Genomic DNA, 27,672 nt, shown 5'->3' with positions numbered 1-27,672 from the left:
AATATTTTCTGAGCACCTACTATATATATGCAGGGCTGTATACTGAAGCATGGGATCATAAGCCATGGTCACTGGCTTGAGCCCAAAGATCACTGGCTTGAAGCCCAAGGTTGCTAACTTGAGCCCAAGGTCACTGGCTTGAACAAGGGGTCACTGGCTCAGCTGGAGCCCCTCCCCCTCCATCAAGACATGTATGAGAAGCAATCAATGAACAACTAAAGTGCCACAATACGAGTTGATGCTTTTCATCTCTCTCCCTTCTTGTGTATCTATCTCTCTCTCTTTCTCTCTCTCTCTCTCTCGTAAAAATAAGAGAAAAAAATGTTTAAGAATGACAGTGTTCAAATTAGTTTTAAAACAGCTGCTTTGGCACTGGCCAATTGGCCCAGCGGTAGAGCATCAGCCCAGCGTGTGGAAGTCCCAGGTTCGATTACTGGTTAGGGCACACAGGAGAAGCACCCATTTGCTTCTCCACCTTTCCCCCTCTCCTTCCTCTCTCTCTCTTCCCCTCCCATAGCCAAGGCTCCACTGGAGCAAAGGTGGCCCAGGTACTGAGGATGGCTCCATGGCCTCCACTTCAGGTGCTAGAATGGCTCCGATTGCAGCGGAGCAACGCTCCATAGGGGCCAAGCATTGCCCCCTGGTAAGCATGCCGGGTGGATCCCAGTTAGGCGCATTCAGGAGTCTGTCTGTCTGCCTGCCTCCCTACCGCTTCTACTAACTTAGGAAAAATACAAAAAAAAAAAAAAAAAAGCTACTTTGTCCTTCTTGTAATTATAAACGTATTAATAACATAAGAGTATGAAAACGAAAATACCATTCAGTCTCACCACTGGCAATGGTACATTTCATTCTAATCAGATATACAATAAGTAGTTTTGTAAATTCTGAGTCTCTCTCTCTCACAAAGGAAAAAAAGATCACATTACATGAAATAATCTCCAGATATACTGTAGACTGAAAAACAGTTACAGAATACAGACGATTATTACAGTATTATGCATTCCCCCAAAACCTATACATACATACATACATACTATATTTTTCTTAAATGCATATATTTTTATGTAAATTTATGAAAACAAGAAAACCTCAAAGGATCTTACTGCATTGACAGAATAGTTTGCTGGAAGAGTCAGGGAGGTTTCAACATGTTACTCTTTAGATTACACAATAATCTATAAAGAATTCAGGCAGCTTTTAAACAGCTGAATGAATAAAGGGTAAAACAGAGGATGAGATAAAGCTGACCTAGTGCTGAAGATGTGATTATCAATCTCCAGGTATAAGAGGGACACAGAATAACCACTTTTCAGATACTAAATGCGAGTATGCCAACTTTTTTATGAAACTCTGTGGATAAAACATAAGTAACTTCCCTCCTGACTGAATACCTAGAGACTAAATAGTCCCTGCACAGAGCAGAAACTCACTTGTCCCAGATATTTATCGAAAGGCTAGAATGCAAAAGCCAGTATGTTTAGTTTAACAACTAGTCATTTTTAAGTGACATTATTTGTCAAGGTATACAAATCTAGTCCCTTATTTTATATATACTGTGCTACTCTGACCATTATGCATCCGGTTAAAGCAGCTTCTGGTGTCCAGAGAGTACCATATCCAATTCGCTTCAAAATTAAATGTATCTAATAACTTACACATTATTTTATAGAAAAGGTTTTACTTCATTTTCACTTAATTGTGACAATAACCACTATAGGTTAAATAAAAGATAAAAACTTTTCTCTATAATAAAATAGGTCAGATACATTAGTTAAAAGTACCCAAGGTTCTAAGACAACCTCACAACTCAAACACAATTTACAAAGCTTGAGTCCAAAAATAAAGACTTCTTTCCTCTTAGAACAAGCAAGAGCAGTATCTGTGTCAGGATAAAAGTCATGCTGCCTAACTGGTGGTGGCACAGTGGACAGAGTGTTAACCTGGGAGGCTGAGGACCCAGGTTAGAAACCCCAAAGTCAACAGCTAGAATGCAAGGTAATCAGATTTAAGTATGGGGTCTCTGGCTTGAGCAAGGTGTCACTGGTTCAGCTGGAGACCCCCCAGTCAAGGCACGTTAAGAGAAGCAGTCAATAACCAACTGAATCGCCACAACTAAGAGTTGATGCTTCTCATCTCTCTCCCTTCCTATCTGTCTCTCTCTCTCAGGGAAAAAAAAGGGCATGCTAATATAAAAATAGCAAAAAATATATTTATATCTTATTAAAAGAGAATGGATAATCTGTTTAAAAACTTGGGAGTGACTATGTGCTTAACAAAAAAAATCTATAATTTCCATTTCATACGCAAAGCCATTTTATGCATTCACTGCTTGATTCTTGAATGTGCCATCACTGGGAATCCAACCCACAATCTTGGTGTATTGGGACAACACTACAACCAGTGGTGGGATTCAGCCAGTTTGTACTGGTCGGCAGAACCAATACCTAAGTTTTTGATGAGTTCGGCAAAGTGGTTATTAAAATGACACTTGTAATCAAGGTTCACTCTAAGGTGTGCACCTGGGCAGCCCCCCAATGTGGAAATAACAAATTTACATTCCTTACTCTTTTTTAACTGTTCATCTGTGCAACAGTGTATTCTAACTGCCTGTATAATGTTCATTCCATCCATAGGTGGAAAAAACTGCCAGTGAGGTTGCCAATCAAAAAGCAATATGGAAAAAAAAAAAGGCAATATGGATCTATCTTAAATAACAGTTTTATTGTTTATTTTTTCAGGTATTATTTAATACTTTTTCATTAACATTTTCAAACTCTCTCTTATAATCTAGTTTTGTGTGCCTCTTTTATTGTTCTTATTTAAGTATTAAATGCATGAAATAACTACCTTTTGGTATATCACTTTTTTATACTTAAAACGGTCATTAGGGCAGAAAATCAGTTGTTAAATTATTTGAATCCCATCACTGACTAAAACCAACTCCAAGACAAAGTATGTTTTTAAACAATAAAACATATAAACATTATTCTAAAATACCTCTAATAAGACATCTTTATGGTAAAATAGTATCATATGCTAGGGGGAACCCTTCATAAGGCCTTCACTTGATGCTAAGCAAACATGAAAAAATCTTTAACATTACTGCTACAAAAAGATTTAAAAGTGGAAATGCGCTGAGTAACATTTGATTCAAAATTTTTGGTCGTGACCTGTGGCTCAGTGGATAAAACGTCAGTCCGGTGTATGGACATCCAGGATTCGATCCCCAATCGAGGCACACATGAGAAACAACCATCTGTTTCTCTACTCCTTTGCTCTCCCCCTTCTCTCCCTTTACTCCTTCCACAACCAGCTTGATGATTCGAGCACCAACCCCAGGCTCTGAGGATGGCTCAATAGGTTCAAGCATCGATCCCAGGCACCAAGGATAGCTTGGCTAGGCCACGTACATCAGTCTCAGGAAATAAATATAGGTTGGTACTCAAGCATCAGCCCCAGAGAAGGTTAATAGGTGGATCCCAGTCAGGGCACATGTGGGAGTCTGCCTCACTATCATCCCTCACTCAGCTAAAAAAATAATAAAAAAAAATTATAAATTAAAGATATAAATTATATAAAATTATAAATTATAAATTATAAAGAAAGTTTTCATAACTCAACTATAATTTTTAAAAATAAAAGTACGGCCTGACCTGTGGTAGCACAGTGGATAAAGCGTCCACCTGGAATGTTGAGGTCGCCGGTTTGAAACCCTGGGCTTGCCCGGTCAAAACACATACGGGAGTTGATGCTTCCTGCTCGTCCCCACCCCTCCTCCTTCTCTTTAAAATAAATAAATAAATTTTTTAAAAAATAAAAGTACGTTCATCCAATAACAGTTAACATTAATTTAATGATTATGAACATATATTCATATCAGTTAAACATTAATGCAATCCCATGAATTATCTTATACAAATATTTTAAAAATCACTCCTCAAAAGCAAACTGCCCAAGCCTGAAGCCAGGAAGTGGTGTATGTTACATGCCCCCAACTCCTGGCAGTCATATGAATGAATGTTGTCCACTATGTCCTGTCCTCAACAGTCCTTTCTCAGTACCAGTGGACTTACACCTAAGGCTTCTTTCATGGCATCAACCCATCTTATCTTGGGTGTTCCTCTTTTCCTGCTGCCTTCTGTTTTTCCTAGAACTAATGTCTTTTTCAAAGAACCCAGCCGTCTCATGATGTGCTCAAATTAGGATAGCATCAATTTTGTCACTTTTGCCTCCAATGACATTCCAGGCTGAATCTGCTCTTGAACCCATGGTTCATCTTTCTAACAATCCAGGGTATCCACAGAGCTTTTCTCCAACATCATATTTGAAATGAAACAAGTGATTTAAAACAAATGAAGTGGGAAGTAGAATTTGAATACTTACAACTATATTATTGGGAATTTAACAATAAAACATATAGAAAAACTTATAATTAAAAATTGTATCCATTCAATAAAATAGTAAACTAATCAATATTCAAGATACAAATATACAAAGAGAAATATCAAATCCAAAGTGTCAAGCTAAACGATTTTTTATTTTTGTATTTTTCTGAAGTGAGAAGTGGGGAAGCAGAAAGACTCCCACACGCACCCAACCGGGATCCACTCAGCAAGCCTACTAGAGGGCGATGTTCTACCCATCTGGGACATTGCTCTGTTGCAACTGGAGCCATTCCAGCGCCTGAGGTGGAGGCCATGGAGCCACCCTCAGGGCCCGGGCCAACTTTGCTCCAACGGAGCCTTGACTACAGGAGGGGAAGAGAGAAAAGGAAAGGAGAGGGGAAAGAGTGGAGAAGCAGATGGGCGCTTCTCCTGTGCCCCGACTGGGAATCGAACCCGGGACATCCATACTCTAGGCCGACACTCTACCACAGAGCTAACTGGCCAGAGCCAGATTTAAAAACAAATGTTGGACCACTTTGGTCTCATTATTAAAACATGCATTGTTTATTAAAATATTATTAGGCCTCAATGTATTTGTGTGTCTTCCAGTTTTTTTCTTGTTATTGATTTCTACTTTCATACCATTGTGGTCAGAGAAGTTGATTGATAATTACTTCAATATTCTTAAATAATTAAGACTTATTTTGCAGCTTAACATGTGGTTGGTCTAACCTAGAAAATGTTCCATGTACACTTGAAAAGAATGTATATTTTGCTGCTCTGGGGATGACATGCTCTAAAAATATCAATTAAATCCATCTGGTGTCATGTGTCATTTCAGGCTACTATTTTTTATAATAGAAACAGAGAGGGACAGATAGGAATAGACAGACAGGAAGGGAGAGAAGTGAGAAGCATCCACTCTTTTGTTGCGGTTCCTTAGTTGTTCATTGTTTTCTCATATGTGCCTTGACTGGGGGGGGGGGGGGCTATAGCAAAGTGAGTGACTGCTTGTTCAAGCCAGCGACCCTGCTCTCAAGCCAGCAACCTCGGGGTTTTGAAACTGTCCTCTGCTTCCCAGGCTAGCACTCCATCCACTGCATCACCACCTGGTCAGGCAAGGCTACTATTTTTGTTTTTCATTTTGGAAGATTTATTCAATGATATCAATGGGGTGTTAATGTCCCCTACTACGACTGTATTACTTTCAGTATCTTCTTTTATGTTAATATACGGTCTACAGGAAAGTTCTGTGAGTTTTTGGAATAAAACAAAATACAAATTTTTCTTACCAATAAACTTTATTAAATAATTGCCAATAAACTTTATTAAATAATTGCCATTATTATTAATGATTTCTTGCCAGCGTGAGGGCAATTTGTATATCCCATTTTTGAAAAATGTTTTATCTTTTGATGCGAAAAATTGAACCAGTGCTTGTTTGTATCCTCTTCTTTTTTTTTTTTTTTTTTGCATTTTTCTGAAGCTGGAAACAGGGAGAGACAGTCAGACAGACTCCCGCATGCGCCCAACAGGGATCCACCCGGCACGCCCACCATGGGGTGAAGCTCTGCCCACCAGGGGACGATGTTCTGCCCATCCTGGGGGTCGCCATGTTGCGACCAGAGCCACTCTAGCGCCTGAGGCAGAGGCCACAGAGCCATCCCCAGCGCCCGGGCCATCTTTGCTCCAATGGAGCCTTGGCTGCGGGAGGGGAAGAGAGAGACAGAGAGGAAAGCGCGGCGGAGGGGTGGAGAAGCAAATGGGCGCTTCTCCTGTGTGCCCTGGCCGGGAATCGAACCCGGGTCCTCCGCACGCTAGGCCGACGCTCTACCGCTGAGCCAACCAGCCAGGGCCATTTTTTAATTTTTTACCCTTCAAAAAATTTTGTAAGGACAAAAACAAGTGATAGTCAGAGGGTGCTAAGTCCGGGGAGTATGGTGGATGCGACAGAATTTCCCAGCCTAGTTCTGCAATTTTTTTTTAATTTTTTTATTTTTTTACAGAGACAGAGAATGAGTCAGAGAGAGAGATAAGACAGGGACAGACAGACAGGAACGAAGAGAGATGAGAAGCATCAATCATTAATTTTTCATTGCGCGTTGCAACACCTTAGTTGTTCATTGATTGCTTTCTCATATGTGCCTTGACCGCGGGCCTTCAGCAGACCAAGTAACCCCTTGCTGGAGCCAGTGACCTTGGGTTCAAGCTGGTAGGCTTTTCCTCAAACCAGATGAACCCGCACTCAAGCTGGGGTCTCGAACCCGGGTCCTCTACATCCCAGTCTGATGCTCTATCCACTGCGCCACCGCCTGGTCAGGCTTTTTTTTTTTTTTTTTTTTAATTTATTTTTTACAGAGACAGAGAGTAAATCAGAGAGAGGGATAGACAGGGACAGACAGACAGGAACGGAGAGAGATGAGAAGCATCAATCATTAGTTTTTCATTGCGCGTTGCAACACCTTAGTTGTTCATTGATTGCTTTCTCATATGTGCCTTGACCGCAGGCCTTCAGCAGACGGAATAACCCCTTGCTGGAGCCAGCGACCTTGGGTTCAAGATGGTGAGCTTTTGCTCAAACCAGATGAGCCCACGTTCAAGCTGGCGACCTCAGGGTCTCGAACCTGGGTCCTCAGCATCCCAGTCTGATGCTCTATCCACTGCGCCACTGCCTGGTCAGGCGTTCTGCAGTTTTTTGACGAGTCCCCAAAGCAGCATGTGGCCTGGCATTATCATGATGCAGTATGATGTTCTTCCTATTGAACATCGCCGGCCTCTTTTCTTGGACTGCTGTCTTTAAATTATCCAGTTGCTGACAATACTACTCTGAATTGAGCTTTTCGTTCTGTTTTAAAAGCTCATAATGTATTCGTCCTCGAATGTCCCACCATATACACAACATTCTCTTATTCAGAATCAAATTTGGTTTAGAGGTGGAAGGGCTAGGTTTTCCGGGTTCACAATATGCCCTTTTCCTTACGATGTTTTCGTAGGTAATCCACTTTTCATCCCCAGTTATCATCCGGTTCAAGAAGGGCTCGATTTTGTTCCGAGCAAGCAAAGATAGAGATGTGCATATGACAACTCGATCATCCAACTTCTTCTGACTTAATTCATGTGGCACCCATCTTGAATATTTCCACACCAATCCTATCTTCCGAATATGGTCCGAAATGGTTTGCTGAGCTGAATTAAATCTTTCTGCGATATCCAAAGTTGTCAGAAAAGGATCTTGCTCCAACGTGGTCTTAACAACATCGTCATCGATCAAAGATGGTAGCCCAGAACGTGGCTTATCAGAAAGGTCAAAATCACTTGTTTCAAATTTTTCGAACCATCTTCTGCATGTCCTATCAGAAACTGTACCTTCACCAAACACTTTCAATAAATTTCTACATGCTTCTGTAGCATTTCTTCCTTGTTAAAATTCGTAAAAATTAGTGGCGTAAATGAACTTTATCAGTAGCCATGGGTACACTATCGCTTCCACACATAAGACTAACGTAAATCAACTTTGTTTTAGTTAATTTGCTACATCAGTATGTATACATTAAGTGATAAAAATAGAGAGGCACACATGTGCCAAATAAACATGTGCTTACGTGTCGAAACTTGTGATATAAACGGACAGAACTTTCCGGTAGACCTGATATTTGCCTTATATATTTAGGTTTTCCTAAACATATGTTGGGTGCATAAATTTGTACAAGGACTATGTATATAATCTTGATGGGTTGATCTCTTTATCATGATGTAATGTCTTTTTTTTTGTCTTTAATTATAGCCTTTTTGTTAAAGTCTATTTTGTCTGATATTAGTATTGCTATCTCAGCTTTTGTTTTGTTTTTATTTCCATGAAATAGATATTTTCGACTTTTTCAGTCCATGTGTGTCTTTCTTTCTGAGGTGAGTCTCTTGTATTCAGCATATACTATATATGGATCTTCTTTCAAGTTTTTATTTATTGACTTTAGAGAGAGAGAGAGAGAGAGAGATATGAGTGGGGGGAAGGAGTGGGAAGCATCAACTCACAAGTAGTTGCTTCTCGTATGTGCCATGACTTGGCAAACCCAGGGTTTTGAACCAGCTACCACAGCATTCCAGGTCAACACTTGATCTATTGCACTACCACAGGCCAGGCTGGGTCTTGTTTTCTTATCCATTCAGCTACTCTGTTTTTTGATTGAAGCATTTAATCCAATTACCTTTAAAGTGATTATTGTTCTGAAGGCATTTGTTATTTTATTCTTTATAATTATTAAGTTTCTTTTTTTCTTTTTTCTTTATTTAAAGAAGCCCCTTTAACTTTTTTATTTCTTTTAAAGCACACATGAGAGAGACAGAAACAGGAAGGGAGAGAGATGAGCAGTATCTCTTTAGTTGTTCATTGATTGTTTCTCATAATGTGCCTGGACTGGGGGGCTGCAGCTGAGCCAGTGACCCCTTGCTCAAGCCAGCAATCTTGCGCTCAAGCAAGCGACCTTATATTTAATCCAAAAATGAAAACACAATGACCCCAAATCAATTAGAGCAAAAGCAGTCCTAAAAATGAAACTGAGAAAGTACAGGCCTACCACAAAAAACAAGATTTATCTCAGATACACATCTAACCAAACACCTGAAGTAACCAGAGTATCAACAGCAAAGCCCAAAATGAGTAAAAGGAAGGAAATAAAGAAAGGTCAGAGCTACAAACAAAATAGAGCCTAAACAGTATAAAATAAAAATATTTTTAAAATATCAATAAAACTAAGCTGGTTGTTTAAAAAAAGAAATAAGATTTGATAAAACTTAAACCATAACTCATTAAGAACAAGAGACAGGGCCCATGTGAATAAAATAAAAAATGAAAGAAGTTGACAAAAGCCACCACAAAAATACAAAGGATTATAAAAAAAAAAAAACCACTACAAACCACCATTGCTACCAAATTAGACAATCTGAAAGAAATGAGTAATATCCTAGAAACATTCAATCTCCCAAAAATGAATCAAGAAGAAAATCAGAAGAGAACAATAATGACCAACAAAATGAAAGCAATAATCAAAAACCTTCCAGCCCTGGCTGGTTGGTTCAGTGGTAGAGCATCAGCCAGCATGTAGAAGTCCTGGGATTGATTCCCAGTCAGGGAACACATGAGAAGCACCTGTCTGCTTCTCCACCTCTCCCCCTCTCGCTCCTCTCCCTCTCTCTTTCCCTCTCTCTCTCTCTCCCTCTTCTCTTGCTCTCATGCAGCCATGGCTCGATTGGAGCAAATTGGCCCTGGGCACTGAAGACAGCTCCATGGCCGATGGCTCCATGGCCTCCGCCTCAGGCACTAAAAGGTGGCTCTGGTTCCAACAGAGCAAGGGCCCCAGATGGGCAAAGCATCACCCCCTAGTGGGCTTCCTGGGTAGATCCCGGTCAGGGAGCATGCAGAAGTCTGTTTCTGCCTCCCCTCCTCTCACTAAATTAAAAAAGAAAAAAATGTGATACTACTACAAATCTCTGGCAAAGTGAGGAAAAGAACTAGGAGACCAATGATAGATGACATCCTCATGTTGCATACAGCCTAGTCACAAAATTTTCTTAACATGTCTTTATCAGATATCTATAACAATGCTACTCTGGCTTTAGAAGGTGATAGGAATCATTCAATATACTAAATATTCATTTAAGGGTTATAATAGCATCTAAAAAAAATCCCTTTTGATATAATAAATAAAAAGTTTTTCCCAGGTTATCTCTAGGGTACAGAAGTTCTGTAGTAAGAAATAATCTCTTCTTTCTCATAGGACCAAAATTTAACTGCAAGGTACTTTTAAGTAATTTAACATTTTCAGGGTATCATACACTCCACAATTTTAAATACTTCAATACCCTAGGCTCCTTAATTTATGTCAATCAATGTTTCAAAGCCCCCAGCTTGCATAAACTAAGTTATTTTAACTTGCTTTCATTCTAAACCCACCCACATCTTCTTGCCTTTTAGGAAATTATGTATCTAGCTACTCATAAAAATCTGGAGTTCTTTCTTAATTTCTTCTCTACTCTTCACCTACTGCCATGCCATCCATCCCCAAGACTTATCCTACTTCCAAAATAAATATTAACTGCCCGCTTTTATCTCTTCTGACATCCCTCTAGCTCTAGTACTTAAACATCATTTTTCTGTTAGATCACTTCTTACATGGCTTTCCAGTATACTTAGAAAGAACACATAAGATTCTTTCTTCCCCTGACCTGTAAGATTCTGATATGATCCCTAACTACATGCTAGGCTCCATGTCAGCAACACTCTTCCCCATCTTGTTCATTAAGCTTCTGCATTCAGTGAAAGCCTTCTTTTAGTACAGAAAAGTGTCAAGATTCTCTTTACAAATATATACTGTTTTCTCTGCCTGAAATGTCCTTTTCTAAACTTCTTTCTAGTCTCAGCCTAAATGTCATTCCCTCTAGATCGGTGTTTCCCAACGTGGGGCCCACGCCCAACAGAGGGGTAATTCGATAGTTAAGGGGGGCAATTTGAAAATGGACTCGACACTTTAACTCTTTCGCCCCGGGCCAATTAAATGCAATGCTAGATATCGGTGCCAAACTTAACAAAAAATGCAATTCTTAAATAATTGTGTTAAATAATTATTAAGTATAATTTCATTTGACGAGAACAAAATATCAACTGGGTGATCGGCGTCGTCAAGTAAACTTCATCCTGGGCTAACCGCGGAGCGTGCCGCCTGCCGCGGGGAACCCCGGACATTTTAAAAACTCCCTAAACAACGCAGTTATTCTCACCTAATTGGCCCATTGCAACTTCTGTACTGTTTCACATCATTCAGTTGGTGTTAATTTGAAATAAGTGTCAGTCAAAACTGTTGTAAAAGCTCGTTGATTTAATAAATATACATATATATATCGTATAGATATAATTGGTAAGTATTTGATTTTATTTTTATCAATATTAAACTCTTTATTAAGTACTTCTTGCATCAGGGCTAGAAAGCAATAATATTTTATAAATATTATTGGGGCTATAATAGTGCATGCACGACAATTTTAATTTTAGAAGCATAACTTTCCAGAAAATTTTGTCAAGTGGAAAAAATATAGATACCTTTTGATTTGCGGTGGTAGTGTAGTAAATGTGTTATATACATTTAAATAAATATGAATTTTTAGTATACGTTTATTCTATGTCACATTGAATATATTTTAACACATATTTTAAAATTAGTTTTTAATTCATCTTATTTTTATTTCTTATAGCCCATAGTAAAATGAGTGGTGCAAGCAAGAAAAAAACTCATCAATATTCGGAGGAATATTTAAAATTTGGATTCATACCCGCTGTTCACGATGAGCGGATTCCTTTTTGTCTTTTATGCCAGCAATGCTTGACCAACGAATCAATGAAACGAGGTCGTCTTGAGGCGCATTTGAAGGCGAAATATAGTGCTCATATTAATTCAGATTTGAGTTACTTTAAAACTTTAAAAGAAAAATTTTGAAAAAAGAACATTAAAGTCTCTATTTACTGCTCATACTTCAACTAATAATCGTGTTCTTGAGGTTAGTTATCAAATTTCTTTATTCACCGCTAAAACTGGAGAAAATCACACTATAGGAGAGAATTTAATAAAACCGTCAATATCAGCATTTCTTAAAACGGTTCTTGAAAAAGATGACAAAGATGTAAAAGCTATGCCACTCAGTGACAATTCTGTTAGCAGAAGAATAGACGAAATGAGTGAGGATATTGAAAAACAACTTATTGAAAAGCTGAAAACAAGAAAATTCTCCTTGCAAATAGATGAATCAACTTTGAGAGACAGTGAGGCAGTATTGATAACTTAGGTAAGATATATTGATAAAGGACATTTTGCTGAAGAAATGTTCTGTAAAAGATAAGAAAGCACCACTACCTCCAAAGATATATATAATAAGCTAAAAAACTACTTAGATGTCAATGATATACCAATGAAAAAGAGAACATCTTGTGCTGCAGATGGTGCTCCCAATATGATGGGCAAGAAAAATGGCTGCTTAAAATTGATGAAAGATGCGAATCCAGAAATGATTCTTGTGCATTGTGTTATTCATAGGGAAAACTTGGTAGCTAAAAACATCTTGCCTGTTCTGAATGAAGTATTACATACAGTAATAAAGTGTGTTAATGCTATTAAAGCTAGTGCCAAATGTGAGCGTCTTTTCAAGCTATTTTGTGAAGAACAAAATGAAGACCATGTGAGACTTTTACTTCATACTGAAGTAAGATGGCTATCTAAAGGAAACTGTTTGAAAAGATTTATGGAACTGTTTGATACTCTTAGTGATTTTTTAAGCGACAAACCTGAAATGAAGTATCTGTTAACAATAGATGGTAAAGCATTTGTGAGTTATTTAGCCGATATCTTTGAAAAACTAAATATATTAAATAAGCAACTTCAAGGAACAAATAAAACTCTTGTCGATGCAAAAGCCAAGATATTTGGTTTCATTACCAATATTGAGTTATGTCAGAAACATATTAACAACAAAAACTTTAAACAGTTTCATTGGCTCCAAAAATGTGAAGTAACTGATACCGCTTTACTTGTTATTGTTAATCATTTGAATATTCTATCAGCTGATTTAAAGGAAAGATTTTCTGATTTAAAACAAATTGATTTCCCAACATGGATGATGCAGCCAATGTTAGTGGATTTGTCTGATATATCAAATATGCAGTATCAAGAAGAACTCGCAGAATTGCAAAATGAGTCAGTTAAAGCTTTATTTAATATCAAAGGAGCGATGGCATGGCTTTGTGAGGAAACAGAAATCAAATACCCAAATTCAACCAAATGTGCAAGAAAACTATTGCTACCGTTTCCATACTCATTTTTAGCTGAATGTGGATTTAGTGCTGTAAATGATTTACTGGTAAAAAAAAGAAATCGGCTGGATATAACACAACGTGGAGACTTGAGACTAAAGCTAACCAAATTGGAACCTAATATAAAATCTCTGTGCAGCAAGCATCAAGCGCAAGGATCACACTAAATTAAAATAATAAATTAATATAGAAAAATCTGTATTAAAATTATTTGGAATTTAAATTTCTGTTTTTCATTATATGTTTTGAAATTTTACTTACTGTGTTTTGTCAACAATTTCATAGTGATTTCTTCCTAGAACCTATCATTTATGTTTATTAAGTGAACAAATCATTTTTTAATGTTAAAAATTATGTATGTTACATAGGGGGGTGACATAAAAATTTTAGAAAGGTTAAGGTGGGGCATGGCACAAAAAAGGTTGGGAAACACTGCTCTAGATCCTTTCCCCTCAAACACTCCGCTAACCCATCCCTGCTCTACATTAGATCGCCCCTTTGTTATATACTCACACCATCACTCACTTCCTCAGGTGCACTCACCCAATTTGTATTTGTTTATTTGTAATATGCATCCCCCATTGGACTGTATGTCCCATAAGGGCAAAGACCGATATTCTTACTGCCTGCCATTGCACTCTCTGAACCTAACATAGTGCCTGGCCAGTAAGTATTTACTGATTGAAAATTTTTACCTAATAAAGGAAGATAAATGAATTTTCTAGGTAGTGTTTTGGTGGGTTTTATTTGCTGCTAACACCTCCACCATGTGTCCAAACTGAATTCTAACTCTATCCCTCCCTCCGTCCTTTCCTAAGTGTCAAAAGATAATTACTTCATATTCAAACCTCAGTTTCCCCATTTTAAGACAGGAAAGGAACATACACTTCCTTCTCCAAACATAGTTTAAAAACATTGCCCTGGTTAGATAGTTTGGTTGGTTGGAGCGTTGTCCCAATGAGCAGAGGCTGCAAGTTCGATCCCTAGTCAGGGTACATACAGAAACAGATTGATGTTACTGTTTCTCTCTTCTTCTCTCTCTAAAAATTAGTAAGTGTAAAAAAAATTTTTTGAAGTAGGATAGCAGAACCATATGTGTTACTTTGGAAACAAACTTTCATTTATTCTTATGATACTTGGTATTCCAAATCTATGACCTAGTTTAACAACTGTTTTTAATACCAAATTCGCCCTAGGGTTAAAAAATGATGAAATAAGTAGAGGGTTTTAAAAGTAGTAGTAACTTCTTTAGGTGAGTTCAAAAGTTCCATGATTAATACTTCACCTAACCTAAAGAAACAATATTTGTTATGGCTGGATAGATCAAATGGTTGGAGCATTGTCCCAAAGTGCAGAGATTGCCGGTTCAATCCCCGGTCAGGGCACATCCAGGAACGGATTAACATTCCTGCCCCCCCTCTTCCTTTCTTGCTAAAATCAATCAATAAAAATTTTAAAAAACAAACAGTATTTGCATCAATAAGTCAATGAGACCACAAATTAAAAAGGCTGAACTTTAGGTACTAAAACTACTTCTCCAAAACAGATTATTAATAAATAAAAATGCATCACCTGTTTCATATGACTCACAATTCACAGCAATATTTATCACAATTTTTTCCAAGATATGTTTTTAAGATGTTCACTTACTGATTTTAAAAATCAGCCTGACCAGGCGGTGGCGCAGTGGATAGAGCGTCAGACTGGGATGCAGAGGACCCAGGTTCGAGACCCTGAGGTCGCCAGCTTGAGCGCGGGCTCATCTGGTTTGAGCAAAAGCCCACCAGCTTGAACCCAAGGTCGCTGGCTCTAGCAAGGGGTCACTCGGTCTGCTGAAGGCCCGTGGTCAAGGCACATATGAGAAAGCAATCAATGAACAACTAAGGTGTTGCAATGCGCAATGAAAAACTAATGATTGATGCTTTTCATCTCTCTCCGTTCCTGTCTGTCTATCCCTGCCTATCCCTCTCTCTGACTCACTCTCAATCTCTGTAAAAAAAAAAAAAAAATCAGCCTGACCAGGCGGTGGCGCAGTGGATAGAGCATCGGACTGGGATGCTGGGATGCAGAAGACCCAGGTTCGAGACCCCAAGGTTGCCAGCTTGAGCGAGGGCTCATGTGGTTTGAGTAAAAGCTCACCAGCTTGGACCCAAGGTCGCTGGCCTGAGCAAGGAGTTACTCGGTCTGCTGAAGACCCACGGTCAAGGCACGTATGAGAAAGCAATCAATGAACAACTAAGGTGTCGCAACGAAAAACTGATGATTGATGCTTCTCATCTCTCTGTTTCTGTCTGTCTGTCCCTGTCTATCCCTCTCTGTCTCTGTAGAAAAAAAAAAATCAAATACAAAATGAATATAGAATATACATCAAAGAAAATCTGTGTTTTTCTCCTAGTAGACAAATTTCAGAAAGTAAATGGCCAATTTTACCTATCTTACAATTCAATGTAGTTTTTATTTATCTATTAAGTATTTCAAGCTCTGAAGCAAAGGTGCTCAGTAAGTGTTCATTTCTCATCACACATCTAGTACAATAATAATAACTACAATTTATAAAGACATACTTGGTACCAGGCTCATCTAAACTACCTTAACATACACCTTATAACAGATATCTTACATATATACAATGGCCCCATTTTGCTGATGAGTAAACTACTGTTATCAGGTAGCCTTCCTATGGAATACAGCTAGCATACAGATGGCAAAACCAGAGTTTGTACCTAAGGTCCAAATATTTTTCATTATACCACCTCAACCTGCAACTATATACTATAGAATTCAAGACTTGTGAACTGGTTGGATATACTGACCACTATAATTCAAATATTAATCAGCTGAGACCTGACCTGTGGTGGCGCAGTGGATAAAGCAGGGGTCGGAAACCTATGGTTCACTGATTGCTTGCCCTATGTGCCTTGACCAGGCAAGCCCATGGTTTTGAACCTGTGACTTTAGCATTCCAGGTCAACTCTTCATCCACATTGCCACCACTGGACGGGCATAAGAATGTATTTTAAAAAATAAACACTAGTCTCAAAAGAAATGGATTATGGCGGACATTCATTTACCCATCACATATTTATTTATTACTTAAAATTTTAAGAGTATATTTATTTTTATAATCAAATTATTATTCAGACTGTCCGGATACGCACACAAGTATTTATTTCTGTATAGTATTGTCTACTATGCCTCCTTGTTTATACAAAATTAACACTGAGAATGTACCTTAAACTATAACACGTTTACTGATTTATTCCTTTTAAAGTCCAGGCTAGGCCCTGGCTGGTTGGTTCAGTGGTAGAGCATCGGCCTGGCATGCAGGAGTCCCGGGTTCGATTCCCGGCCAGGGCACACGAGAAGCGCCCATCTGCTTCTCCACCCCTCCCTCTCTACTTCCTCTCTGTCTCTCTCTTCCCCTCCAGCAGCCAAGGCTCCATTGGAGCAAAGTTGGCCCGGGCGCTGAGGATGGCTCTGTGGCCTCTGCCTCAGGCACTAGAATGGCTCTGGTTGCAACAGAGCGACGCCCTAGATGGGCAGAGCATCGCCCCCTGTTGGGCATGCCAGGTGGATCCTGGTCGAGCGCATGCGGGAGTCTGTCTACCTCCCCATTTCCAACTTCAGAAAAATACAAAAAAAAAAAAAAAAGTCCAGGCTAATTTGTATTTTGTTTCACAATACCTGTAACAAGAATTCCTCAAGTTTTTGCAAAGTGAAAGATTCAATTAGTTCAAGTTGGGCTCTAGAAAGAAATTAATCTAGCTGTACACTGGAGTAAGGAATAGGATGCAAGTGCCTTGTAAATACATATAATTTGTTATTTTCTAACACAATGAACTGCTTAAAGACAAAACAGGAGGCCCTGGCCGGGTAGCTCACTGTTCTGAAACAAGGGCAAAATTTCCATTACTTATAATCAAACAAACATAGAACCATAAACATATAAGACTTCTGATACTATGTTAGGGATATAAATAAACTAAAATAATGAAAGAAAATATGACAAGCTTGAAAGAAAAAACACAAATCTAAAACAAAAGATTATCAATTTTTAACCTTTTGCCTAAGATTAAGTGTAAAATAGGAAGATATAATAAAACTTCCATTTAATCTAAATTTTCATTTGCATTCTAATATTTCATTAACTCAATAGAACTGAAAGGACAATTCACTAATATGATAATCACTGACCTAACCAATAACTTACAAATTCCAAATTAAGGTTCTGGAGTGTAGCATTCAAAGTCCAATCTAAATGGTAGAAACATAAAGCCAAAGAAACTGCTGGCCAACAGTTTATAGAAAACATCTTCTATGTATGACTCTGTGATAGAGAGCAGATGTTATAATATCTAATTTGTTGAATAAATGACTTTTATACGGCCCTGAATGATTAGCTTGAACTATTCTCAATCTGGTCTAGCTCAATAGTCCAAGAAACACACTTCCTAGGCAAAAGACATGCCTATATGAAATTAATGGTTATAAAATTGTTCCTGCCCTGGCCAGATGGGCTTGGTTAGAGCATCGTTCCAAAGCACAGAAGTTGCTGATTCAATCCCTGGTCAGGGCACATGAGGAAGAGATCGATGTTCCATCTTCTCTCTCCTCTCTCTCTCCATTGCTCTCTCACTAAAATCAATAAATTTTTTAAAAAATTAAATAAAAATAAAACTGTTCTAGGCCCTGGCTGGTTGGCTCAGTGGTACAGCATCAGCCTGGCGTGCAGAAGTCCCAAGTTCAATTCCCGGCCAGGGCACACAGGAGAAGTGCCCATCTGCTTCTCCACCAATCCCCTTCCTTCCTCTCTGTCTCTCTCTTCCCCTCCCGAAGCCAAGGCTCCACTGGAGCAAAGTTGGCCCGGGAGCTGAGGATGGCTCTGTGGCCTCTGCCTCAGGCACTAGAATGGCTCTGGTTGCAACAGAGCAATGCCCCTGATGGGCAGAGCACCGCCCCCTGGTGGACATGCCGGGTGGATCCTGGTCGGGCGCATGCGGGAGTCTGTCTGACTGCCTCCCTGTTTCCAACTTCAGAGAAACACAAAATAAATAAAATAAAAAATAAAACTGTTCTACTATTACAAGAAAAGTTTCTTTAATGTTTTTAAGTTAGGAAATCATGATTTCAGCCTGACCAGGCAGTGGAGCAGTGAATGGATAGAGCGTTGGACTGGGACGCAGAGGACTCACGTTTGAAATCTCGAGGTCTCCGGCTTGAGCGCGGGCTCATCTGGTTTGAGCAAGGCTCACCAGCTTGACCCCAAGGTCTCTGGCTTGAGCAAGGGGTCACTTGTCTGCTAGAGCCCCCTAGTCAAGGCACATATGAGAAAGCAAACCAATGAACAACTAAGGTGCCACAACAAAGATCTGATGCTTCTCATTTCTCTCCCTTCCTGTCTATCTGTCCCTATCTGTCCTTTTCTCTCTCTCTCTCTCTCTCTCTCTCTCTCTCACACACACACACACACACACACACACAAAAGAAAACCATAATTTCAGTTCCAAATTCTTACAAAAATAAATCCATACAAGGTATGTAGGTAAACTACAGCAAAAATATACACATGGCACTGCTATAAAGTTAAAAAAAAAAACAAAACTAAATAATGTGTCTCATTGATTAGTCACATTTTATAAACTCTCTTCAGTCTGAAACCTCTAACTGTGCATCACAATTTTACTTACAATAAACATTTAAGTATTTTTCCTACACAATCTAAATGGTTAGAAAGTTTACTGCAAGAATTACAACAGATCTTTAATAATTTTTTTTTTAGGTGAGAGGAGGGGAGACGGTGAGGCAGACTCCAGCATGTACCCCAACCAGGATTACCCAGCAACCCCATCTGGGGCCAATGCTCAAGAACCTAGCTATTTTTAGCACTTGAAGCTGATGTACTGGGGCCCAACTAAGCTATCCTCAGAGCCCGGACCTACGCTAGAACCAATGGAGCTGTGGGAGAGGAAGAGGGAGAGGAAAGAGAGGAGAGAGAGGATGGAGAGAAACAAGAGAAGGGAGAGAAGGGGGAGACGGAGGGTGAGAGAAGCAGATGGTTGCTTCTCCTTTATGCCCTGACTGGGAATTGAACTCAGGACATCCATATACCAGACCAACGTTCTATACCCTGAGCCACCAACCAGGGCCTCATAGTTTTTTAAATTTGAGATTGCAACAGTTAATTCTATTCCTACTAAATTTATCTTAAAATTATGAGTTAACATTAACTTTTAATATCAGAATCACACTAAAATATTTAATAATTTAAGGATAAACTATTTTAAACGTTTTTAATTGAGATGTAATTGACATACAAAATTGTACCAGTTTTAGGTGAGTTTTTAACCCTTAAACATTAAATTCACAAAAATAAATACAACTTCAAATTCACTAGGAACACAATTGAAAATAATCTAGAAACTCGGAAAAGAAATTTGATCCTTAGCAGCCTACTGATTATTTTTTTAAATGGTTGAAAATCTCTAACTATAGTTTGGTAACTCTTTAGGAATAAAATAAAAAAAGATAACATTTAACAATGAAACAAATATATAAGATTCTTTAAAACCAGACCTAGTAAATATTCATTATCCAAATATCCAAAGTTTACCCTTAAATAATTTTTAAAAATTTTACTTATTGATTTTAGAAAAGAAGAAGGGGGCGGGGAGAAGAGATGACGGGAGAGGGGGCAAGAAAAAGGGGAGAGGAAGAAAGAGAGGGAGAGAGAAAAAGAGAGAAAAATTGATTTGCTGTTCCACTTATGTATGCATTCACTGGTTGATTCTTGTATATGCCTTGATCAAAGATTGAAAATGCAACCTGGGCACATGGGGACACTACTCTAACCAACTGAGCTATCTGGCCAGGGCTTACATCATTTCTTAATATAGTAGACATTAATTCTTACAAGACAGTGGTCAAATCAGTAAACATAAAATCCCCAACAGTCATATCCTCTTCCAAATTAAAGGTAATAAATTTTCCTTAAATTTTATTACTTCTAGCCTGATCAGTTGGTGGCACAGAGGACAGAGCGTTGGACTGGAATGCGGAGGACACAGGTTCAAGACCCCGAGGTCGCCAGCTTGAGCGTGGGTTCATCTGGTTTGAGTAAAGTTCACCAGCTTGGACCCAAGGTCGCTGGCTTGAGCAAGAGGTTACTCGGTCTGCTATAGCCCCACGGTCAAGGCACATATGAGAAAGCAATCAATGAACAACTAAGGTGTCACAACGAAAAACAGATGATTGCTGCTTCTCATCTCTCTCCATTCCTGTCTGTCTGTCCCTATCTATCCCTCTCTCTGACTCTCTCTCTCTGTAAAAAATATATATATATTTTAAAAATATATTTAAAAAATTTTTATTACTTCTAATTTTCAATGGACTGCTATTAAGTTAATAAAGAACTAGAATAAATCCTAAATTAGTCATGTTATCAGGTAATATTGCAAACACCTCTACACATCATTATTTAACTCTAAATTATATATTTCAATGTGTATAGAAGTTTATTCCAGAATTCCAAATATTTCAAGTGCTGTTAAACCATGATTCAAAAATTAGTATTTTAAAATATGCAGTAAAACAAATATGCTCAAATGCATGTAATCCAAATTTTAACACACTTTAAAATCATCAATTTATCTTGTTACCAAGTTAAATGTTTGTTGATGGCCTTTATAATTCTATTCCCATCTCTATTTTAGTTAACAGAAACCTGAGATCATAAAGTGAGTTGTTTAAAAAACAGGTTATAGCCTGACCAGGCGGTGGCGTAGTGGACAGAGCATCCAACTAGGACAGGGAGGACCCAGGTTTGAAACCTCCGAGGTTTCCGCCTGGAGCGCAGGATCATAGACATGGCTTGATCTGAGAGGACCCATGTTTGAAGCCCGAGGTCGCTGGCTTCAGCAAGAGATAGCTTACACTGCTGTAGCCCCACCCTCCAACCCCCATCCCTAGTCAAGGCACGTATGAGAAAGCAATCAATGAACAACTACAGTACAGCAATTATTGATGCTTCTCATCTCTCTCCCTTCCTAAATCTGTCTGCCCCTATCTGCCACTCTCTCTGCCTCTCTGTCTCTGTCAAAAAAAAAAAAAACAGGTTGCAGATAAAAGTTTGCAACTCCAACTATGTAGAACAAAATTTTCTTGCTGGTATGCAACCAAAATAAAAATAATAAAGTACCGGCCCTGGCCAGCTGGCTCAGTGAACAGATCATAGGTCCAGTGTATGGATATCGCGGGTTCAATTCCCAGTCAGGGCACACAGGAGAAGCAAACATCTGCTTCTCTCTCGCTCCCTCTTCCCTTTCTCTCCCTCTTCTCCCCCCGCAGCCAGTGGCTCTGTTGGTCTGAGGGTTGGTCCCTGGGCGCTGGCGATAGCTCTGCTGATAGAGCATCAGCCCCAAATAGGGATTGCTGCGTGGATCCGTTAGGGAGCATGTAGGAGTCTATCTCACTATCTCCCCTCCTCTCACTTAAAAAAATAATAATAATAAAGTACAATGGTTACCTAGATCCTCACAGTTCAAAATTATGGATTTGTCCAACAGCAATTTTCTCACAACTTTATAGATCTTTACATATTAGGAGCTGTGCATGAGAACTTTCAGGTTTGAATAGCTCAAAAGTCCTGTTCAATTCTAAAATCCCAAGTCTATGCTCTGACATGAATAGAAAATTAACCAACTGAAAATTTCAACAATAGAAAATACATAGAGTCAAAGCAATCTTTGTCTAGTTATTTCCTAACTAAAAAAATTCTGCATATAATAGTTCTGAGAATTAAATAGGAGAAAGCACTTGTGTTTGGATTCATGTGCATTCCTTAAAAAGCACATGAAAGTTGAATATGTCAAGTTCTCTTACAATGTTATTCAATATAATATACACATTAATTATATAGTTAAATGAGGCAGACACAGATGTTAATACCTAGAAAGACAAAAAATACAAAACTATGAATTATTCTACACCTTTTGACAACAAAGACAGAACTCTAGAATTTCATATTCTTCCGTTACAGTAATACCATATCATCTGATTAGAGGCAAATATTCACTTTGTCTTAAACAAGGGGAAAATAAAATAAAACTTTTAAAACATGAACACTTCCCTGACCTGCGATGGCACAGTGGATAAAGCATCCACCTGGAATGCTGAGGTCGGTCACCAGTTCAAAGCACTTGGGCTTGCTCAGTCAAGGCACATAGGAAAAGCGACTACTACAACTTGATGCTTCCCACTCTCCACCCCCACCAAATCAATGAATAAAATCTTTAAAAAAAAAAACTTAAACACTTGTACTAGATGGTATGTCAAGCTCCATTAATCCATGAAATCCATGTCAGCACCTATGTAAAATCTGAGTGATGCAGGACTGTCTCACCAAATGAGGTACAAAAGTCCATGCCGTGAGATTATATAAAAGTAGATCATGGAAAAGTAGGAACTACCCTGTATCTTTCCCCCAATTATCTAAAAATACACATGGGAGTGAAGGACAATACATACTATTAAGAATACACTAAAGCCTGACCTGCGGCGCAGTGGATAGAGCACCGACCTATAATGCTTACGTCCTAGATTTGAAACCCTGAGGTTGCCAGCTTGAGCGTGGGCTCATTCAGCTTGAGTACAAATTCACTAGCTTGAGTGAGGGATCATTAACAGGATCCCATGGTTGCTGGCTCGAGGCCAAAGGTCACACTGGCTTGAAGCTCAAGGTTGCTGATTTGAGCTAGGGGTCAATGGAATGGCAGGAGCTGCCGCCGCCCCCCACCAGGCACATTTGAGAGGCAAAGAACAACTAAAGTAATGCAAGTACAAGTTGATGCTTCGCATTTCCCTCCCTTCCTGTCTCTCTCATGCCAAAAAAAAAAAAAAAAAAAAAAAAAGGCCTTAGTAGGTTGGTTCAGTGGCAGAGCTTCAGCACAGTGTGTGGATGTCCGGGTTCGATTCCTAGTCAGGGTACACAAGAGAAGCGCCTATCTGCTTCTGTACCGCTTCCCCTTCTTTCTTCTCACTCTTTCTCTCCTCTCTTTCCCCCTCCTTCAGCCATGGCTCTACTGGAATGAGTTGGACTGAGGATGGTTCCATGGCCTCTGCCTCAGGTGCTAAGAGCTCAGTTGCTGAGTAACAGAGCAACACCTCAGATGGGCAGAGCATCAACTCCTAGTGGGCTTGCCGGGTGGATCCCACACAGCTGGGGCACATGCAGGAGTCTGTCTCTGCCTCCCCTTCTCTTACACAATAAAAAGAAAATTTTTAAAATAAAAATAAAAATTAAAAAAAGAATGCACTAAAGAAAGACATCGTAAATATATAAAATATTTTAACTGTCAAAATACCTCATAAGGACATCCAATAGCACCTAATTCATATTAACTGCCCAATAAATCAAAGTATAATAAAGAATTTTTTATCAAAGTCAATTAAAACTTGTCAGGTTTTCTTATCTTATTGCCTGGCACATTAAAACACCACTAACTGGTATTTTAAACTATTTTTTAATCCTGAGCTAAATCATTAAATGAAACAAGAATAACAGTTTGGTAATATTTTTCTTGCTCTACAAATTAGAAATACAAACAGTACATGTATCACTGGGTTTTCATGAGGATTAAGTACTTAATATATGTTAAAACTTAGTTTAGACATGTGTAGAAATTACAGAATGCAAATAAGATACACAGAGATTCAATATACTGTACTTACTACTCTCACTCATGAACGTAGTTTCTGAATAAACTTTTTCTAACTTAGCTTACAATAGTGTTGGCATATAATAGGGGCTCAATACATGCTATTTTTATTATCCTGCATGCTACCTGTTATGATTAAAGGAAATAATACTTGAAAGTGTACTGCACTGTGCCTGGAATGATAACTATTTAATAAAAACTGTCTTCTTCAAATCGTGCTTCACAATCAGTATTAAGCAAACATGCATCATCAATTAACTGTATTTTGACCCATTTGGGACTTAATAATTAAGTATAAGGTACTATACTTATGGCCCTAGCCAGCTGGCTCAGCAGTAGAGCATCAGACTGGCGTGTGGAAGTCCCGGGTTCGATTTCAATTCAGGGCACACAGGAGAAGTGACCATATGCTTCTCCATCTTTCTTTTGTTCTCTCTCTTCCCCTCCCATAGCCATGGCTCGAATGGTTCAAGCAAAGTTGGACCCAGGCACTGAGGATGGTTCTGAGCACTGAGGATGGCTCCATGGCCTCGGCCTCACCTGGTGATAGATCGGTTGCCTGCTGGGCAGAGCCACACCTGGCAGGGGCTTGCCAGATGGATCCCCATTGTGCTGCGCATGCAGGAGTCAGGCTCTGCCACTCTGACTCTCACTTAATAAAAAATAAAATAAAATAATAAATAAAGCTACACTTATGACACCTCTGACAGAAATCTTCAAGTTACAACGTATCAACTATCAGTGGGCAATGTTTCAGAGTGCTAACCTGACTGATATTTTATAACTAATTTTAAATTATCGAAGTTTTGCTGGTTATGTTTATCTTGTCTAGAACATTACCAGACTGTCTTAAAACCAATAAATTACAAGCACTATACAATAACTCTCAACACATTTAAGAATGAATCAAGTAAAGACTACTGAGCACAGAAGATAGGGAACTCAAAGAGTAACTGAAGCAGTAAGCTGGTGTGACCAGAATACTACATAGTTGGTGAATTAAGAATTAAAGAGTGGATTCATGCCTGAGCAAAGACACGAAAGAGATCTTACCAACTCATGAACACCAAGAGTCAAAATATGTTTTAAATCAGACAAAAAAGGTTAAATGGTTATTTATATTTTTCCCATCCCTTCAATTAATTATCCATTGTAAAGGTAAAAGAAAATGTTAAAGATGGTTGCTTGCAAAGCACTTAAAAGGAAAGAACTTCATTTCCCACTGTGGAACTCTAGAGGGCACCAGGAATATGCCCTCGTTCCCAGCAACCCTCCTCAGGGTAACGTGAGCAGCTGGCTGCAGCACCTTCTTCTGGTTGCTGAGGCTGGTGTTGCTGCAGTAAGAGCAGTATATGCAGCGGTCAAACGGCAGCGCCTATTCCCAGCTGCCTCCCCAGCCATCACCCAGGCTTCGCCCCATGGGCAGCTGCCACCCAAGGAAAGCTTCTCCTCCTCAAAACAACGAGGACAGAAGTCCCACGGTTGAACCACTACAACATGACAACTTCCTCTAAGAGCGACAAATCAGGGAAAAAGGACTCACAATGAGGGCGTTTTCCTTCTCACTTTCTGTCAAAGATGCACCACACAGGGTTGACGGCGATTCCTGCTCCTGGGGTAAAAGGAGAAATAAGAAATGTATCAAGAACAATCTATCCAGGTGGGGCAAGCAACCCTTCCCACAAGAAGGAGATACAGAACGGAATAGGAGGTCAAGGAGGTTCGGCCTTTCTGTTATCACTACCCAGCAAGAAACCAACAATCCCTCGTAGGTAAAGCGGAGCAAAACTGCGTAAAATACAAATTTGGCACCAAAACCAAAGTGGAAAGCAAAATTTGGAAGGAGAAGGCAGAGGACATCCAACCTGCCCCAAGAAAGGGAGAGGGGGAAGGGCAAATGTTGCCTCGACGCCAATAAGGGAAAGGCATTTTCGCCAAATGAACGAACCCGGAGTCTCTCCCATCACTCCGGACACCAACTCCCACGTTGAAACGGCTCTCACGGTCGCTAGGCTGAAATCTCCCGTATTTACAGCCCCAAGCGCTTGCCCTGGGCCCGATCTTGCACCACCCCCCCCTCCCGCAGTCGGAGACCGGCTGCGCTGCCTCCCTGTCCGCCATTAGAGACCCAGGCAAACAATACGTGCGGAGCAGGGCCGCGCACTGCCGGGAAGCGGAGCGCGGAGCAGGGACAGGAGCGGATGCAGACCCTTACACCCAAACTTCGGGACCCCGGGCTCTCGCGCAGCCCCGGAAGCCCAAGGCCGGCCGCCCCTCCCCCAACGCCCCCCGGAGAGAAAAGAAAATGCCCACGACCACCCCCCACCCACTCTAGCACCCCCGCCCGATGTCCTCACCCTGCCCTCCCGGTCTCGCCCGCACGCCCGCAGCCCTCGGGCGGCACTGGACGACGCCGTGACATGAGCTAGCACGGACCAGCCCCCGGGCCCGACGCGAAGCGGCGACGGCGGCCGCGCCGCGGGGGTTACTCCCGGGCCGGTGGGAGGCTCCGGAGGCCGCCCTCGCCCATCTCCGCCTCCCTGGCCGCCTCCGCCTCCGCCTCCCGAGGCTGCGCTGCACCAAACAACCCCCACCGTCCGCGGGCCGGGACTGCGAAGACCGCGGGGACGAGCCTCACCCGGTTCTGGCAGCGGCTCCACGGAACGAACCTCCCCTCCCCCGACCCACCCCCTTCAGCGACGCACACAACTCCACTCGGTCCAGTCCCGGGTTTAGCGCTGTGAGCAGTCGGAGGCGGAGGCGTCGGCGCGGCCAAGCCCGAGCACGGACCGCCTTTCGCCCCCCATTGGCTGGAGGGGAGGGCCGTCAAGAGTGCCTGGGGCGCTTCCATTGGCTGTGTCTGCCTTCTTTCATGAACTCCTTGAGGGGATGGCCCGGGAGGCTGTCCGTCAGGCGCAGGACACACCCCTGGCATTTCCACGCCCTCGCCTCTCCGACTGCACTGGCCTGGGCCGCATCCCTCTCTTATAGCCCCGCCCCCGCCCCGCCCCCACCCGGTCCGTCAGGGCAGTGGCCCGACTTTCGTTGCCGCCGCTGGGGCCAAGGAATTGCCCACGCACTGGGCCCCAGGGGGACGGATGGTCCCGCTGTGCTGGCACCGTCCAACTCGCTGAGGCCAGGCCGAGTGCCCCCGCTTAAGCCGGGGCGCCCAGGCCACCGCGGTGGTTCCCAACGTCCTGAGGGACGCAACCTCGATGTGCCTAACGCTCTCCTAGCCAGGTCCCGGAAGCCTCGTGCGGGCGGCCGGGCATGGGCTGCTGTGGGCCAGAGGGGTCGGGCGGAGGGCGAAGGCGTTCCCGTGTGACCTGGGGCGGACGCACGTCCACCAGCGCCTCGTCCCATGAGAAGCAGCCTCGCCGCCCGTCATGGCTACGGGAGGAGATGGCGTCCTCCATCTTGTCGGTTCCCACTCGGAACCGGGCCCATGGGATTGGGCTACGTGTCCCGGGGCAGCCCCCTCTGCGCTGCGCCATCGGGCCAAGCGACAGCCCGCTCCCAGCGTCCGCACGGGGCCAGGAAAAGGCAACTGCGGGGAGACCCAGACGTCCCTCCCCACCTCAGAAGCCAAGATGGAGGCGCTGCGGGCGCCCCTGGAACGGGTCTCGCGGGTGGACGGGCCGTGGCGCCGCCGCCACCGCCCTGCACCGTCTAGTCTTCCAGGGTTAGGAACCAACCAACCGCCCACCCGGTTGCCGCG

At 41.1% G+C, this 27,672-nt stretch overlaps 1 protein-coding gene across 6 annotated transcripts in view; it reads right to left on the bottom strand.

Annotated features, from left to right (window-relative positions):
• Positions 1-26,586, bottom strand: part of ZMYM2 (zinc finger MYM-type containing 2) — a 154,782-nt gene extending 128,196 nt beyond the window's left edge. For all 6 annotated transcript variants that reach the window (XM_066258289.1, XM_066258291.1, XM_066258290.1 and 3 more), the window contains exons 1-2: positions 26,312-26,586; positions 25,498-25,566 (exon numbers count right to left, since the gene is read on the bottom strand). The gene's annotated coding sequence lies outside the window, so the exon portion shown is untranslated. The remainder of the gene's footprint in view (positions 1-25,497; positions 25,567-26,311) is intronic.
• Between the last annotated feature and the right edge of the window lie 1,086 nt (positions 26,587-27,672).

This window comes from Saccopteryx bilineata, chromosome 2 (assembly GCF_036850765.1).
Source record: "Saccopteryx bilineata isolate mSacBil1 chromosome 2, mSacBil1_pri_phased_curated, whole genome shotgun sequence".
Lineage (NCBI taxonomy): Eukaryota > Metazoa > Chordata > Mammalia > Chiroptera > Emballonuridae > Saccopteryx > Saccopteryx bilineata.
This window is presented reverse-complemented; position numbering and strand designations above follow the sequence as displayed.